The 18,825-nt window shown below is 42.2% G+C and overlaps 1 pseudogene; it reads right to left on the bottom strand.

The window, feature by feature from the left end:
• Positions 1-290: 290 nt before the first annotated feature.
• On the bottom strand, positions 291-17,764 carry LOC129540449 (nucleolin-like; annotated as a pseudogene).
• Positions 17,765-18,825: the final 1,061 nt, after the last annotated feature.

Raw genomic sequence — 18,825 nt, forward strand, 5'->3', positions numbered from 1 at the left:
CATAGGAAAAAAATGGTTTTGTACATGGGAAGAAACAATATAAATTCAAAACTTACAGATAAGTGTTAGCTCTATCACTCATCTCTTTAAAAAGTTTATACAAATATCCAGTCAACACCAACAGGGTTATATCCCTTGAAATGTTATCTATATGGATTTCCAAGTAGACCACAGGGCTGTATACTGTCTTGGAATGTCCTCAGAAGGCTCTGTCATTGATCAGGTAAGAGAGTAAAAACCCCAGAGTCCTTTCTTTCAAATGGAAGAGGGAGAGACAGGGATAGAACAAACTATTCAAACTTCGTCTTCTTTCCTCGTGGCTTGTGGTCTCCTCCTCCTCCTCTGTCTCCTCAGAAGCCTCCTTACCCTCCAAAGCCTCCCCAGTCTCTGCCACCAAATCCACCTCTGCCACCACCTCGGCCTCCAAAGCCACCTCTGCCTCCTCCTCAGCCACCAAAGCCACCTTCACCCTTCAGTTTGGCCCAGTCCAAAGTGACTTTGTTCCCATCGATTTCACCATCTTCCATGGCCTCTTTGGCAGCTTTGGCATCTTCCTCGCTATTGAGGTCTACAAAACCAAACCCTTTGGAGGATCCAGTCTCCCGGTCAGTGACTATCCCTGCTCGAATAGAGCCATCGAGTGACTCATTTAACGTATCTTTTGTTTTTATCCTCAGAGAGACCTTTGACAAACAGTTTTGGATGGCTGGCTTCTTGCATTAGGTGATCCCCTGGGTCCTTGCAACTCCAGTCTGATGGCTCTGCCCTCAATTTCCCTTTTCTTGCATGAATTTAAAGCTTCTTTCAGTTTAGTTCAGTTCAGTTCAGTCGCTCAGTCATGTCCGACTCTTTGCGGCCCCATGAATCACAGCACGCCAGGCCTCCCTGTCCATCACCAACTCCCGGAGTTCACTCAAACTCATGTCGATCGAGTTGGTGATGCCATCCAGCCATTTAGCATCTTCAAATGAAGCAAATTCTATAAATGCATACCCTTTAAATTTGCCATTTTGGTTCTGGGGCACCTTGATATGAGTTGCCTTCTCAAATACTTCCTGAAGAGTTTCTTCCGTTGCACTACCGGAGAGGTTGCTTAAAACCAGGGTTTTTGATTCACCACTCCAAGTGCAATTCTTTCCACCTCTGTGGTCTTGACTTTGACCTTTCTCTCTGGTGTAGTACAGAGAAATGGATCACCCATCTATCTCTGTTCCCTGCTTTTCTTCCAAGGTTTTTTCTGCATCAGCTTCTGTCTTAAATTCAATATAAGCAATCCCTTTACTCTTTCCATCCTTGCTGACTAATCTGACCTCCACAGCATCTTCAAACACTTCTTTTAATTCATCCTGAGTAACTTTGTAAGGCAGATTTTTAGCCAAAAGTGTTCTTGCATCTCGATCTTTCTTACTGTCTTTTCCTTTCGGTTTTTCTAGCTTAATTTCATTGCCAAAGACTTTTAAACCAGTGAGTTCCAAGGCTTTTTCCAGGTCTTGGGCAGATTCAAAATCCACATAGCCAAACTTCCTAGACACACCAATTCTGACATTGACAACAGCAAGATCATTTTTAGCAAAAAGGTCACTGATACCTGTTTTCAGTTCAGAAGCAGATTTACTGAAGTTCAGGTTTCTAACAAAGAGATTGAAAGACGCCGTTGGTTCTGTGCCTTGCACTTTTTGTTTCTTGGCTTCAGGAGCTGCTTTTTTTTGGCCATTTCCTTCTTTCCTTTTCCAGGTGCTTCTTTGACAGGCTCTTCTTCCTCCTCCTCCTCTTCATCATCGTCATCCTCTTCCTCCTCCTCTTCATCATCGTCATCTTCTTCATCTTCATCTTCATCAGAGCTCTTGACCTTCACAGGAAAGCTTTTACTGGAGCTTTCTTTCCTTTGGCTGGTACAGTCTCCATAGGTTCTTCTTCAGAGTCATCTTTGTCCTCCTCCTCCTCGTTATCTTCATCCTTTTCATCCTCATCATCTGTGGCAGGAGCAGCAAAAAAAGCAGCAGCTGCCTTCCTCACTGCTGGCTCATCCTCCTCCTCCTCATCGTCCTCTTCCTCTTCACTGTCATCATCTTCTTCGTCACTCTCTTCCTTCTTGGCATTCTTGCCATTCTTTGCTCCCTTGCTAGGGCGGCTGCTCCCTTCTTACCAGAGGTTGCTACCAATGCTTTGCCTGGGGCGGCTCCCTTTTTGCCAGGTGTTACCACTGCTTTGGCAGGGGTAACTGTCTTCTTGGCTGGTGTAGCTGCTGCCTATTTTTGCCAGGGGTAACAACTGCTTTCTTTGCCGGTGTGGCAACTGCAACCTTTTTTGTTGGGGAAACCATCGTCTTCTTTGCTGGAGCTGTGGCAGGCTTCGTGCCTTTTTTCTGAGGGACAACAACCTCTTCTCCACCGCTCTCATCGCCTTCATCTTCTGACATTTCCTCATCTTCACTATCTTCTTCTACCTCCTTCGGGGAGGAGCCATTTTCTTGGAGTCACCTTGGTTTTTGTCGGCCTTTGCTTTGGATACAAAGGCTACTCTCTTGCTACGTTCTTTAAGCACACCCTTTTTAAAAGTTACGCCCCCAGCCAGAATCGAACCTTGCTTCGCCGCACCGTTTCTCAATGCGGACTACAACTGGACCGCTGCAACTGCCAACAATTCAAGGCCCTTCACGTGAGGAAAACCTCCTTGAAAAAGCCTTTGAGGTAAATTGTGGCACCAAATTCCACCACCCTCGTCTGAATTTAAATTAAAGCAGCTTTAAAAAAAAGAAAAAAATAGGTCTTAACCCGTAGTCTTCAATTAAGACTTCCTTTTCCAGGTTACCAACCCCGCCCCTTTCAGCCCTGGAAGGGCCACGTGGGATAAGCCGCAGGCCACCACGTGCACGCAGCCCAGCGCAGAAAGCACGCCGCAGGGCCTCCTTCCGGGGCCCCGCTCCCGTCCACCCACCTGGCTGGACCTGAGACGAGGTGCGCCACCGCCCTCCGCCTCAGGGCCAGGTCACTTCGCAGGAAGCCGGCCCCACGGGCGGCGCGGCCCACGTGGCGAGCCCCGCGCCGCTATGTAATTACTTTTTAAAGATAAAGTCAGCAAGTCTTGAGGAAGAGGTTTTTTTCTGATTCTCAGAAGATTGGGGGTGCGGAACCTTCCTGGACAGGCTTCCTATCTTAAATTCTTTTAGGCATCAGTGTTGTTCCTGAGTCACCAAGGTTTGCAATAGAGGAAAGGTTTACTCATCAGACAGCCAAATGAGGAGAATGAGGAGACAGGAGAACAAATCTCAAACCTACTTCCCCAAAGGTGAAGGGCTCAGGTAAGAAAGCAGGTGGTCTGAGGCATGAGGAATGTGGGGAAAGGTAATTAGAAATAAGAAAAAAAGTGAGATAGTAATCATTGTGCACTACAACTGAGCTACAGGCTTCTTCATTGGATGCATGTTCTGAGAATGGCTGCATTAGCATGTTCCTTCCAAGGAGTAAGTGTCTTTTAATTTATTAAAAAGCAGAGACATTACTTTGCCAGTGTTTTTGCTATGGTTTTTCCAGTGGTCATGTATGGACTGTGAAGAAGGCTGATCGCCGAAGAATTGATGCTTTTGAACTGTGGTGCTGGAGAAGACTCTTGAGAGTCCCTTGGACTGCAAAGAGATCCAACCAGTCCATTCTAAAGGAGATCAATCCTGGGTGTTCATTGTAAGGACTGATGCTAAAGCTGAAACTCCAAAACTTTGGCCACCTCATGTGAAGAGTTGACTCACTGGAAAAGACTCTGATGCTGGGAAGGATTGGGGACGGGAGGAGAAGGGGATGACAGAGAATGAGATGGCTGGATGGCATCACCGACTTGATGGACATGAGTTTGAGTGAACTCCGAGAGTTGGTGATGGACAGGGAGGCCTGGCGTGCTGTGATTCATGGGGTCGCAAAGAGTTGGACATGACTGAGTGACTGAACTGAACTGAATGTTAAAATGTCATCAAGAGGACACTCATGAATGCCCAGTTGGAGAACCAGATATCTTAATCAGTCTTAACTGGCTCAATCTGCAACTGAACAGCTGACTCCAAGTTCCTGAAAAACAATTAGGGCAAACATCTTATTTAGGCTGCATGATGCTTGAAGGACACCGAAGTTTTTGTAAAAACAATTAAAGCAAGTTTGATCAGAAGGCAGGTTACAGTTTAATAGACCTAACTGATGACTAACCTCGTTAACTGATGACTAATTTTCAGCTTAAAATAATCTGCTTGACACAGTTGCACATGTTGAGGTGGCTTGCTCTCAGTTCCATCACTGTGATGACAAAATATTAAAATTTTAAATAAATGCATGCCTTGCCAAGGCAGATTGTAGGCCAAAGGAAAAGGAAAGTTTAGTAATACTGATTCTGTCTTTATTTAAAATTTTGATACTTACTCTCTGAGCTGCGCTGTTCTCTCTCCTTCAGTCCAAAGCCAGGTCGGTCTTTAGGCAAGAATGTGACTCCCCCATTATTCTAACTGGAAAAAAATAGTACTTTACAGTATTCCCTTTTTTTAATATAAATTTATTTATTTTAATTGAAGGCTAATTACTTTACAATATTGTGTTGGTTTTGCCATACACTGACATGACTCCGCTCCGGGTGTACATGTGTTCTCCAACCTGAACCCCCTCCCACCTCCCTCCCCATACCATCCCTCTGGGTCATCCCAGTCCAGCCCCAAGTATCCTGTACCATGCATTGAACCTGGACTGGCGATTCCTTTCACATATGATAATATGCATGTTTCAATGCCATTCTCCCAAATCATCCCACCCTCGCCCTCTCCCACAGAGTCCAAAAGACTGTTCTATACGTCTGTGTCTCTTTTGCTGTCTCGCATACAGGGTTATCGTTACCATCTTTCTAACTGAAATGACAACCTCTCAGGGTGTTTGCCTGACTCCACTGGAGAAAATGTGTCATTGAGATTCCACTAGCATTTTACACCCACCTAGACCTCTCAACAAGTGAGTCTTCTTAGACTCCCCTCTCTCCCCACACTTCCTCACACCACAATCCTTCACTAGGTGCCAGTTACTTTCATGTAAATTTTGTCCCATTGGGTCCTCATATGACTCCTATGAGGCAAGTTACTCTGGGGTATGTATGTTCAGTTTGCGGATGTTGAAACTGAAACCAAGACAAACTAGGAGACGTGCTAAAGTTCCATACTTCAGTATGCAACCAAGCCTAGAACAAAAGCAAAGCCCTCTCCACCACCTATTAGCCACTGCAGAGGAAGATGTGGCTCAAAGCTTGAGAAGGGTGAATCCCCCTCTTCTCAACTGCAGATGGAGGAAAGGCCATGGCTTTGGAGACAGGCAGGCCTGGGGTAGAGAACACTTACTAGCAGAGCAGCTCTCACCAAAGACTTGGGTTCCGTGAGCCTCTAGTTTCTTATCTCTAAAACCCTTATAGGGCTTCCAATGGTGGGGATTATATGAAACAAGTGCCTGGTCTGTAGTCAGATTCATATATGGTACTGATGCTTAGCGAAGACAATAGTACTTCAAAAAATAGTTAACTTCCCAAAAGTCAACTCAGGATAAGATAACAGAAGCATTAAAGTGAATAAAAATACTCAGCCCTTAAAAGAGAGATGTCTATTGTAGGAGAGAAAAAAAAATTCCTCTTTTCATCTAGGTTTATTGGCTGGGATAATTAGATCAATGGAAGACAGAGTTACAAGACAAAAACAAATTTAATTTTGTATGTACAGGAGATCCATAGGAATATGAGACTCAAAGGCAGTCAGGCAATTAAGGCTTATAATACCATCCTAAGCTAATAAAATAAATGAGGGGCTAGGGCTTCATAGGGGTAAAAGACAGCTCAAAGGAAGATGAGAAGAGAAAATATTTGGTTAACAGATATCTGCCCGCCATGCAGATAAGTGTCTCAGATGAAAAAGTTGTCTCTGGTAATAACTCTTTTTCTGGTACAGACCCCATTTCTAAATTATTTAAGGCAATTTTAAGGGGTGATAAAAAGTTTTTCCTGGATGACTCTATCTTAGTTGACTTCAGCGCAAAATAATTCACCTGCCAAAGTGGCACATTCTAGGATGGCATATTCTAGTCCCATTTAGTGGCATTTAAGAAATGAACAGCTTAGGTGATACAAACAAACTTAAACACTTCATGAAGTATACAGTCTCCATTTGGAGAACTGCAAATTGGGCAGGAGACAGGACACTTTTACAGGGTAAGGAATAAAGAACAAAGAAAAAGAAAACAGAAATTATCTGATTGGCTGGAGCCACATCATCAACCTTGTTAGGAGTGAGAAGACCCAAAGTTGGCTTGGCCTTTGGGGATTGGCTGACCAGATATACTGCATTTCTGAGAAAGGGAAACATTTGGAGAGACACAAGTTATCTGAGTTTCACTTTGCTCACTTGACACCCTAGGCTGAAGCAACTCCATCTTGGACCAAGAAATTTATTTTAACACTGACTTACAGCAAAAAGGGGCAGAAGACAGGGAGGAAATGGAAATTGATCTCTCCCCCATCAGTTCAGTTCAGTTAAGTCGCTCAGTCATGTCCGACTCTTTGCGACCCCATGAATCACAGCATGCCAGGCCTCCCTCCCTACCAAGTGTTAAAAGAACTTAAAAACAATGCTTCTTGAAGAAGTTGGATTGAGGATTATCTCATCTCAAAAAGTAATGTGAGGCTTACTTACAGAAAATGTGTTATTTTGCCATGTGTGACGGTGAAGTTCTGGAAAACACCTAAGAGTCTGACCACACGGGAAAGATACATGAATGTTTACTTTAAGAATTAAGGATTATAAACTAGAGGAAGAAGAACAAACAAAACCCAAAGTTAATAGAAGGAAAAGAAATCATAAAGATCAGAGCAGAAATAAAATATAGACTAAAACACAATAGAAAAAAATCTATGAAATTAAAAGCTGATTCTTTCAAATAATTTCACAATTCATATGGAATTATAAAAAACCTTGAATAGCCAAAGCAATCTTGAGAAAGAAGAATGGAACTGGGGGAATCAACCTGCCTAACTTCAGGCTATACTACAATGCAACAGTCATCAAGACAGTATGGTACTGGCACAAAGACAGAAACACAGATCAATGGAACAAAATAGAAAGCCCAGAGATAAATTCACGCAACTATGGACACCTTATCTTTGACAAAGGAGGCAAGAATAAACAATGGAGAAAAGACAATCTCTTTAACAAGTGGTGCTGGGAAAACTGGTCAACCACTTGTAAAAGAATGAAACTAGAACACTTTCTAAACTATACACAAAAATAAACTCAAAATGGATTAAAGCTGTAAATGTAAGACCAGAAACCATAAAACTCCTAGAGGAAAACATAGGCAAAACCCTCTCTGACATAAATCACAGCAAGATCCTCTATGACCCACCTCACAGAGTAATGGAAATAAAAGCAAACATAAACAAATGGGACCTAATTAAAATTAAAAGCTTCTCCACAGCAAAGGAAAGTCTAAGCAAGGTGAAAAGACAGCCTTCAGAATGGGAGAAAATAATAGCAAATGAAGCAACTGATAAATCTCAAAAATATACAAGCAGCTCCTGCAGCTCAATTGCAGAAAAATAAATGACTGAATCAAAAAATGGACCAAAGAACTAAACAGACATTTCTCCAAAGAAGACATAAAGATGGCTAACAAACACATGAAAAAATGCTCAACATCCCTCATCATCAGAGAAATGCAAATCAAAACCACTATGAGATACCATTTCACACCAGTCAGAATGGCTGCTATCCAAAAGTCTACATGCAATAAATGCTGGAGAGGGTGTGGAGAGAAGGGAACCCTCTTACACTGTTGGTGGGAATGCAAACTAGTATAGCCACTATGGAGAACAGTGTGGAGATTCCTCAAAAAACTGGAAATAGAACTGGCATATGATCCAGCAATCGCACTCCTGGGCATACACACGGAGGAAACCAGAATTGAAAGAGACACATGTACTCCAATGTTAATTGCAGCACTGTTTATAATAGCCAGGACATGGAAGCAACCTAGATGTCCATCTGCAGACGAATGGATAAGAAAGCTTTGGTACATATACACAATGGAGTATTACTCAGCCATTAAAAAGAATGAATTTGAACCAGTTCTAATGAGGTGGATGAAACTGGAGCCTATTATACAGAGTGAAGCCAGAAAGAAAAACCACTACAGTATCAGTTCAGTTCAGTTCAGTTCAGTCGCTCAGTCGTGTCCGACTCTCCGCGACCCCATGAATCACAGCACGCCAGGCCTCCCTGTCCATCACCAACTCCCGGAGTTCACTCAAACTCATGTCCACAGAGTCGGTGATGCCATCCAGCCATCTCATTCTCCATCGTCCCCTTCTCCTCCCGCCCCCAACCTTTCCCAGCATCAGAGTCTTTTCCAGTGAGTCAACTCGTCGCATGAGGTGGCCAAAGTATTGCAGTTTCAGCTTTAGCATCAGTCCCTCCAATGAACATCCAGGATTGATCTCCTCTAGAATGGACTGGTTGGATCTCCTTGCAGTATAAGGGACTCTCAAGAGTCTTCTCCAACACCACAGTTCAAAAGCATCGATTCTTTGGCGGTCAGCCTTCTTTACAGTCCAACTCTCACATCCATACATGACCACGGGAAAAACCATTGCCTTGACTAGACGGACCTTGGTTGGCAAAGTAATGTCTCTGCTTTTTAATATACTATCAAGGTTGGTCATAACTTTCCTTCCAAGGAGCAAGCGTCTTTTAATTTCATGGCTGCAATCAGCATCTGCAGTGATTTTGGAGCCCAAAAAAACAAAGTCTGACACTGTTTCCACTGTTTTTCCATCTATTTCCCATGAAGTGATGGGACCAGATGCCATGATCTTTGTTTTCTGAATGTTGAGCTTCAAGCCAACCTTTTCACTCTCCTCTTTCACTTTCATCAAGAGGCTTTTGAGTTCCTCTTCACTTTCTGCCATAAGGGTAGTGTCATCTGCATATCTGAGGTTATCGATATTTCTCCCGGCAATCTTGATTCCAGCTTGTGCTTCTTCCAGCCCAGCGTTCCTCATGATGTACTCTGCATATAAGTTAAATAAGCAAGGTGACAATATACAATCTTGACGTACACCTTTTCCTATTTGGAACCAGTCTGTTGTTCCATGTCCAGTTCTAACAGTTGCTTCCTGACCTGCATACAGGTTTCTCAAGAGGCAGGTCAGGTGGTCTGGGATTCCCATCTCTTTCAGAATGTTCCACAGTTTATTGTGATCAACACAGTCAAAGGCTTTGGCATAGTCAATAAAGCAGAAATAGATGTTTTTCTGAAACTCTCTTGCTTTCTCCATGATCCAGCGGATGTTGGCAATTTGATCTCTGGTGCCTCTGCCTTTTCTAAAACCTGCTTGAACATCTGGGAGTTCACGGTTTATATACTGCTGAAGCCTGGCTTGGAGAATTTTGAGCATGACTTTACTAGCGTGTGAGATGAGTGCAATTGTGCTGTAGTTTGAGCATTCTTTGGCATTGCCTTTCTTTGGGATTGGAATGAAGACTGACCTCTTCCAGTCCTGTGGCCACTGCTGAGTTTTCCAAATCTGCTGGCATATTGAGTGACGCACTTTCACAGCATCATCTTTCAAGACTTGAAATAGCTCAACTGGAATTCCATCACCTCCACTAGCTTTGTTCGTAGTGATGCTTTCTAAGGCCCACTTGACTTCACATTCCAAGATTTCTGGCTCTAGGTCAGTGATCACGTTATCGTGACTATCTTGGTCTTGAAGATCTTTTTTGTACAGTTCTTCTGTGTATTCCTGCCACCTCTTTTTAATATCTTCTGCTTCTGTTAGGTCCATACCATTTCTGTCCTTTATCGAGCCCATCTTTGCATGAAATATTCCCTTGGAATCTCTAATTTTCTGGAAGAGATCTCTTGTTTTTCCTATTCTGTTGTTTTCCTCTATTTCTTTGCATTGATCACTGAGGAAGGCTTTCTTATCTCTCCTTGCTATTCTTTGGAACTCTGCATTCAGATGCTTATATCTTTCCTTTTCTCCTTTGCTTTTCGCCTCTCTTCTTTTCACAGCTATTTGTAAGGCCTCCTCAGACAGCCATTTCGCTCTTTTGCATTTCTTTTCCATGGGGATGGTCTTGGTCCCTGTCTCCTGTACAATGTCACGAACCTCCGTCCAGAGTTCATCAGGCACTCTATCAATCAGATCTAGTCCCTTAAATCTATTTCTCACTTCCACTGTATAATCATAAGGGATTTGATTGAGGTCATATCTGAATGGTCTAGTGGTTTTCCCTACTTTCTTCAATTTAAGTCTGAACTTCGCAATAAGGAGTTCATGATCTGAGCCACAGTCAGCTCCTCGTCTTGTTTTTGCTAACTGTATACAGCTTCTCCATCTTTGGTTGCAAAGAATATAATCAATCTGATTTCGGTGTTGACCATCTGGTGATGTCCATGTGTAGAGTCTTCTCTTGTGTTGTTGGAAGAGGGTGTTTGCTATGACCAGTGCATTCTCTTGACAAAACTCTATTAGCCTTTGCCCTGCTTCATTCCGTGCTCCAAGGCCAAATTTGCCTGTTACTCCAGGTGTTTCTTGACTTCCTACTTTTGCATTCCAGTCCCCTATAATGAAAAGGACATCTTTTTTGGGTGTTAGTTCTAAAAGGTCTTGTAGGTCTTCATAGAACCGATTAACTTCGGCTTCTTCAGCATTACTGGTTGGGGCATAGGCCTGGATTACTGTAATATTGAATGGTTTGCCTTGGAAACGAACAGAAATCATCCTGTCATTTTTAAGATTGCATCCAAGTACTGCATTTCGGACTCTTTTGTTGACCATGATGTCTACTCCATTTCTTCTAAGGGATTCCTGCCCAAAGTAGTAGATATAATGGTCGTCTGAGTTAAATTCACCCATTCCAGTCCATTTTAATTCACTGATTCCTAGAATGTCAACGTTTACTCTTGCCATCTCCTGTTTGACCACTTCCAATTTGCCTTGATTCATGGACCTAACATTCCAGGTTCCTATGCAATACTGCTCTTTACAGCACCGGACCTTGCTTCTATCACTGGTCACATCCACAACTGGGTACTGGTTTTGTATACTAACGCATATATATGGAATTTAGAAAGATGCAAATGATAACCCTGTATACGAGACAGCAAAAGAGACACAGATGTATAGAACAGTCTTTGGGACTCTGGGAGAGGGTGAGGGTGGGATGGTTTGGGAGAATGGCATTGAAACATGTATATTATCATATGTGAAACTAATCGCCAGTTCAGGGTCGATGCATTTTACAGGATGCTCTGGGCTGGTATTTGGGGATGACCCAGAGGGAAGATAAGGGGAGGAGGGAGATGGGAAGGGGGTTCAGGAGGGGGAACTCATGTACACCAGGGGTGGATTCATGTCAGTGTATGGCAAAACCATCCAATATAATATTGTAAAATAATTAGCCTCCAATAAAAATAAAAATTAAAAAAAATAGCAAATGAAGCAATTGACAAAGAATTAATCTCAAAAATATACAAGCAGCTCCTGCAGCTCAATTCCAGAAAAATAAGTGACCCAATCAAAAAATGGGCCAAAGAGCTAAACAGACATTTCTCCAAAGAAGACACAAAGATGGCTAACAAACACATGAAAAGATGCTCAACATCACTCATTATCAGAGAAATGCAAACCAAAACCACAATGAGATACCATTTCAAACCATTCAGAATGGCTGCTATCCAAAAGTCTACAAGCAATAAATGCTGGAGGGGGTGTGGAGAAAAAGGAATCCTCTTACACTGTTGATGGGAATGCAAACTAGTACAACCACTATGGAGAACAGTGTGGAGATTCCTTTAAAAGCTGGAAATAGAACTGTCATATGACCAGCAATCCCACTCCTGGGCATACACACCGAAGAAACCAGAATTGAAAGAGACACGTGTACCCCAATATTCACCACAGCACTGTTTATAATAGCCAGGACATGGAAGCAATCTAGATGTCCATCTGCAGACGAATGGATAAGAAAGCTGGGGTACATATGCACAATAAAATAGTACTCAGCAATTAAAAAGAATGCATTTGGATCAGCTCTAATAAGGTGGATGAAATTGGAGCCTATTACACAGAGTGAAGTAACTCAGAAAGAAAAACACCAATACAGTATATCAATGCATATATATGGAATTTAGAAAGATGGTAATGATGACCTTATGGGAGACAGCAAAAGAGACACAGATGTAAAGAACAGACTTTTGGACTCTGTGGGAGAAGGTGAGGGTGGGATGATTTGAGAGAATAACATTGAAACAGGTATATTTTCATATGGGAAATAGATCACCAGTCCAGGTTCGATGCATGAGGTAGGGTGCTCAGGACTGCTGCCCTGGGATGACCTAGAGGGATGGGATGGGGAGGGATGTGGGAGGGGGGTTCTAGATGGGGAACACATGTACACCCATGGCTGATTCATGTCAATGTATGGGAAAAATCAGTACAATACTGTAAAGTAGTTAGCCTCCAATTAAAATTTTACAAAAAGAAAAAAAGAGCTGGTTCTTTGAAAAGATAAATGAAATTGATAACCTTTAGCCAGACATACCAAGAAAAAAAGAGAAAAGGCCCAAATGAATAAAATCAGAAATGAAAAAGGGAGAAGTTACAAATGACACCACAGAAATAAAAAGGATCATATGAAACTACTGTGAACAGCTATATGACAGTAAAATAAACAACCTAGAAAGAAATGGATAAGGTACAATCTCCCAAAACTGAACCAGCAAGTAGAAGATATGAACAGACCAACTTTTGTTGCTGCTGTTGTTGTTCAGTCACTAAGTGAACAGATAAATTACCAGTAATGAAATCGCATCAGTGATTTTAAAGCTTACAATAGAGAATTACGCATTATAAAACTAGAAAATGTTATGACATTAAGGATAGCCAACTTTCAGTTCAGTTCAGTTCAGCCGCTCAGTCGTGTCCAACTCTTTGCGACCCCATGAATCACAGCATGCCAGACCTCCCTGTCCATCATCAACTCCCGGAGTTCACTCAAACTCATGCCCATCGAGTCGGTGATGCCATCCAGCCATCTCATTCTCTGTCGTCCCCGTCTCCTCCCACCCCCAATCCCTCCTAGGATCAGACTCTTTTCCAGTGAGTCAACTCGTCGCATGAGGTGGCCAAAGTATTGGAGTTTCAGCTTTAGCATCAGTCCTTCCAATGAACACCCAGGATTGATCTCCTTTAGAGTGGACTGGTTGGATCTCCTTGCAGTACAAGGGACTCTCAAGAGTCTTCTCCAGCACCGCAGTTCAAAAGTATCAATTCTTCGACGATCAGCCTTCTTCACAGTCCAACTCTCACATCCATACATGACCACGGGAAAAACCATAGCCTTGACTAGACGGACCTTTGTTGGCAAAGTAATGTCTCTGCTTTTTAATATGCTATCTAGGTTGGTCATAACTTTCCTTCCAAGGAGTAAGCGTCTTTTATAGCACCTAAAAATATGGCTCTTGAGCATGATTACTTTGAGCTGATTAGGTCTGTGTGTGTGTTTTGTTTGTTTTGGCCACAGCACACAGCTTGTAGGATATTTGTTCCTTGACCAGGAACTGAACCCTGGCCCTTGACAGTGAAGGTCTAGCGTCCTAACCACTGGACCACCAGGGAATTTCCTTGAGCTGTTTATTTTTAAGAAACAGCAGACCTAGGAGAAGCTCTGAAAACCAAGCAGAAGTTATCCTTTTGTAAGGGACATTTATATTTATAAAGGAAATCTCCATGTGAAGGGTTTCTCCCCTTTGTACCAGGAAGAGGAGGGTGACTAAATCTCTAAAAATTCTTATCAATGGAAAAGGCGGTGGTTTATTTTTTACAGTAAATATCACTTCACTATTCATTATTGAACAAAAATAGCTGTCAGAAAGACATGAAAAAACGTTGGCTAGCCAAAGATTTAAGCAAACATATTGAGTATATGACAATGAAGCCTCATTCACATCCAGTTGATAAAAACTAAGATGGAACCATGACAACATTAGTTTTTAGGACTACTCCCCAGTGTAATGTTGTGACTTGGCTCTGGAAAGCCCCCCTGAACCATCAGTGTACATCTCCATCTTATCACCCTCATGGATCCTTCAGTCTTGACTTTCCCAAGACAACCTCCTCATTCTGACTCCAGGATCACGGAGAGAAAAGCAAAAAACATGAAGTTTAAACCAGAGCCTGGACTTCCCTCTGAGTAGGGCCACCCATGGGCATGTCACAGATGAGCAGACAATAGAGTTTCAAATACCAGTAAACCTCTCTGTCCAATAAAAGAACATGTTACTCATAGTTGATTCTTTAATTTTTTAGCTTTCTATTTTGTACTTGAGTATGGGGTCGCAAAGAGTCGGACACGAGTGAGCGACTGAACTGAACTGAATTGAACTGATAGCTGATTAACACACAATGTTGTGATAGTTTCAGGTGAACAGGGAAGGGACACAGCCACACATATACATGTATCCATTCTCCCCCAAACTCCCCTCCCATCCAGGCAAGAAGGCAGTGATCTAAAACTGAATAACAAGCATGCATTACTGTGCTTTGCCCAAACCTCCCATGACTGCCCTTCACATTATCTTTTCTCTTTAGCTAGAGGTGGAGATGGAAGGGGCCATGTTGGGGGCGAGGGTGTTATTTAGTTTTCCTGCATATCTCGTATGTATATAGGAGGTATACTTGTTATTACACTTCTGTCTATTTTTCTCTTGTTAATCTTTGATTAAGGGGAGGGTCTCAGTCACAGAACCTAGAAAGGGAGAGGGTAGAAAATTGGGTTTCCTCCCATACAACATCACAAATATAAAAAGTAGAACGCAATTTTAGTATGTTGTATGATTACAATTACATTTTTAAAAGGCCTATGCAAAAAAAATTGTGTCAATGAAAAAATTAATCAATAGTTGACCTAAGAAAGAAATGGAAAATTTTATTCATGCCAACCTCAGAATTATAACCCAGGAGATGCTCTTTAAGAAAGTTCTGAGGACTGTTCATCCCTTGTAGAATTCAAACCACAGTTATACATGATTTTGAGACAAACGATTATAGTCAAATGATGGTTTATTGACAGTTTACACAATCCAGATCTATGCATACAAAGCAAGTAAGCGAGTCATAGGTCCTGACCCCTTACAAGATTAAGTAGGAAGATTATCTCCTACGGAGTTACGATGCTTTACAATGTTAAAAGAAGTGTTATTCCTTAGGAGGTCTGGTTATGCAGACACATAATACACAGTAAGGGCAAGGAGGAGCCCCAAGTGGGCAAAGAAAAATTTTATGTTTAAGTTTTTTTTTTGTCTTGCCATAAAATATGAATTTGTTTCATCAGAAAAAAAAATCAAAATATTAACACTTTTTTTGCGGGGAGGGGTAGTAGGTAGCATCATTTTCTTCTGCTTGTCTTCATTTTTCAAATGTTCTTTAATAAGAAGGCACATATGACATAATGGAGTGGAAGAAATTTTAAATAAGCATTCAGTGAGGAAAAACAGAAGTGTTGCCCACTGTGAGGGGCAAGGGAAAATCTGAGACCCACCTATTGGGGGTGAGATGGCGGAAGATGGAAAGTGCCTTCTCTGAAGGAGGATGGGTGGGGAGAAGTCCCCCTACAGTCATCAGAGGAAAAGGTTATGAGAGGGCGGCTTGAGGTTGGAGGACCTTCAGAAGGGGTGACGATTAGGAGGGGGAGAATTGTAACTGCATCCGTTGCCCCACCCCCTCTCTCCTGTAAGCCAGCTCACGTGCTAAAACAGTTAGAATTACTCTCCCCACTTCTTCTTTTTCTTGCCCACCAGAGCTGAAATTGGGCCCAGGGATGCCAATAGATCTGGAATCCCGACATGCAAGATCTTTCCCAAGGCCAGATGCAGAAGGACACCTCAAGAATTCAACCAACAGGCAAAGGAAATCACCAGCTGGTAAGAACAGGAAATCACCTTTTACATCAAGGTCCAACACTTGCAGCCCCCAAAGCTGTGTAGTTTAGGGCTTGTAAGCTGTAGATCCCAGGTGCTTAAATGGAAATAGAAATACAGGAAATGCATCTATACCATTTCAGACAGATATTTATTCATTCACACATGCCTTCAGTATTTACTCATTCAGCAGGCCTTATTAAGCATTGCACAGTGCCAGGAACTGTGCTGAACACAAAATAAAGCAGTGAGCCCAAACAGAGGTCTCTGCCATCAGAGTGCTTATATTCTAATGTGAGAAGCTGTGATATTGTGATAGAATAAAAAATATATGTTGGTCTTCTCCCACATTCCTTACACACAACTCCAAAAACCCTTGAAATCTTCAAAGTGATGTATTGTGTGTGTGTAATAGGGAAATAGATGGAAAAACAGTGGAAACAGTGTCAGACTTTATATTTTTGGGCTCCAAAATCACTGCAAATGCTGATTGCAGCCATGAAATTAAAAGACACTTACTCCTTGGAAGGAAAGTTATGACCAACCTTGATAATGTATTAAAAAGCAGAGACATTACTTTGCCAACAAAGGTCCGTCTAGTCAAGGCTATGGTTTTTCCCGTGGTCATGTATGGATGTGAGAGTTGGACTCTGAAGAAAGCTGATCACCAAAGAATTGATGATTTTGAACTGTGGTGCTGGAGAAGACTCTTGAGAGTCCCTTGGACTGCAAGGAGATCCAACAAGTCCATTCTAAGGGAGATCGATCCTGGGTATTCATTGGAAGGACTGATGCTGAAGCTGAAACTGCAATACTTTGGCCACCTCATGCGACGAGTTGACTCACTGGAAAAGACTCTGATGCTGGGAAGGGTTGGGGGCAGGAGGAGAAGGGGACGACAGAGAATGAGATGGCTGGATGGCATCACCGACTCTGTGGACATGAGTTTGAGTGAACTCAGGGAGTTGGTGATGGACAGGGAGGCCTGGCGTGCTATGATTCATGGGGTCGCGGAGAGTCAGACACGACTGAGCGACTGAACTAACTGAACTAATAAGATGACTAATCTTATTACAGTCATATGATTGAAGTTCCTGGATAGTCTCAGGATTTTAGCTGGTCACCAGGGGAACCAACCACGTGGTTAGAGGGTTGGAATTTCAGCCCCATCATCCCCCAGTTCTCCTACCCATCCACCTCCAATCTCCAGGGATAGAAGAGGGGCTAGAGATAGAGTTCTGTCACCAATGTTCAATGATTTAATCATCATGCTTACATAATGAAGCCTCTATTTTAAAAAATTGCCAACCAAGAGAGTACAGAGAGCCTCCAGGCTGGTGAACACATGGAGGCTGTGAGGGTCATGAGCCTGGAGAGGACATGGAAACGTCACACTCCTTCTTAAATACTTTGCTCTGTCCATCTCTTCCATTTGTCTGTTTCTGAGATGTATCATTCATAGTAAACCAGTGATGAAGTAAAAATTCACATTTTAAGGCAAGACACGAAGAAAACTGAGCATACACTTTCCCTCTGTCCTTTGACCTCCTCGTCCCCTCACCCCCACCTCTAGTGTGCATTGTGCAGCTGCATTATGTGTTAACCAGATCTCACCAATGGCAGAAATATCTACTCAACCACAAAGACAAAATTTTCTCCTTCTGGGACCAGCCATGTCACTCCTTAAAAGATAATATTCCCTTCTAAATCCTGTAAGGAGTCACAATAACTCACCTTGTCGATGCATATTTCTTTGGAGATGCATCCATCTTATGCATGTAGACTATATGCATATGCAATATACAGTTTTTCATAAAGGTAGTAGTGGTACAGAACAGAATGGTCAGACAACCTGAGGGGATACTGGGCCACAACTAATGAACGTTCTTAGCTTAAATATTAACTTAAGACCACATTAGTATTACCAGCTATCTTACCTATATTCTGCCTATTTTATAAGATCATTGTTTCTTGAATTACCACATGTATGTCTGAGCCTCAGATAAAGTTTATGTTGACTAGTGACTTGAAATGATTGACCAAATATATACGCCTATAAGATCAAGGATTGTAATGATGTAACTCTAGATATGGAAATATGGGAATGAGCAGTCCTAGTACCATGGGACAAATTGGTCACCAAATGCCTCCCAAATCTTGGTCAAAATTAAGACTAAAAGAAAAGTGATTGTAAAGAATGGTGTCCATCATCCAGTTTTATAAAAGTCATAATCATAGTCTATAAGTTCCATAATAGCCATAGTCAATGACCCACAATATAACCTGAAAAGAATTCAGGAGGATGATCAGAATGAGGTACTCTATACTCTGGTAAAACTGACAGAACTGGCCTTCAGATGGTGAGGTATTCTCAGGAGAAACTTCTTATGAACCTGAATCCTTGCATCTTCCCATACTTAGAAAAGCACTAAAACCATTAACTGAGATGTCTGTTCCGCAGCAAGGAGATGTGTGCTTAATTGCCTGTATTACCTTTGCCAAAATCCATATGTACTAGTCTCCTCCTTCACCTCTTAGAATAGTCCTCAGAGCTTTCATATAGACTATCCTTTCAGTTGCATCCTCAGTTTGGGAAAACTTTCCATTTCTTTCTCAGATTGAGTATTGATTAAAATTTTTGTTGACACCACTAATCCAGTAAGTAAACTGTTTTCCTGAATTTTGTGAGCCATTCTAACAAATTACTGGGGGAAAAAAAAGAGGTTATGCTGCATTCATAAAGGGTTGGTCAGAAGTACAAGAAGCCCAGACTTGAGACTGACCTCAGAAGTGGGGTAGTCTTGTGGATCTGAGCACTTAACTTGTGGGATATGACACT

The sequence above is a fragment of the Moschus berezovskii genome, chromosome 4, assembly GCF_049115385.1.
Source record: "Moschus berezovskii isolate FMDL1 chromosome 4, NW_MosBer_1.0, whole genome shotgun sequence".
Lineage (NCBI taxonomy): Eukaryota > Metazoa > Chordata > Mammalia > Artiodactyla > Moschidae > Moschus > Moschus berezovskii.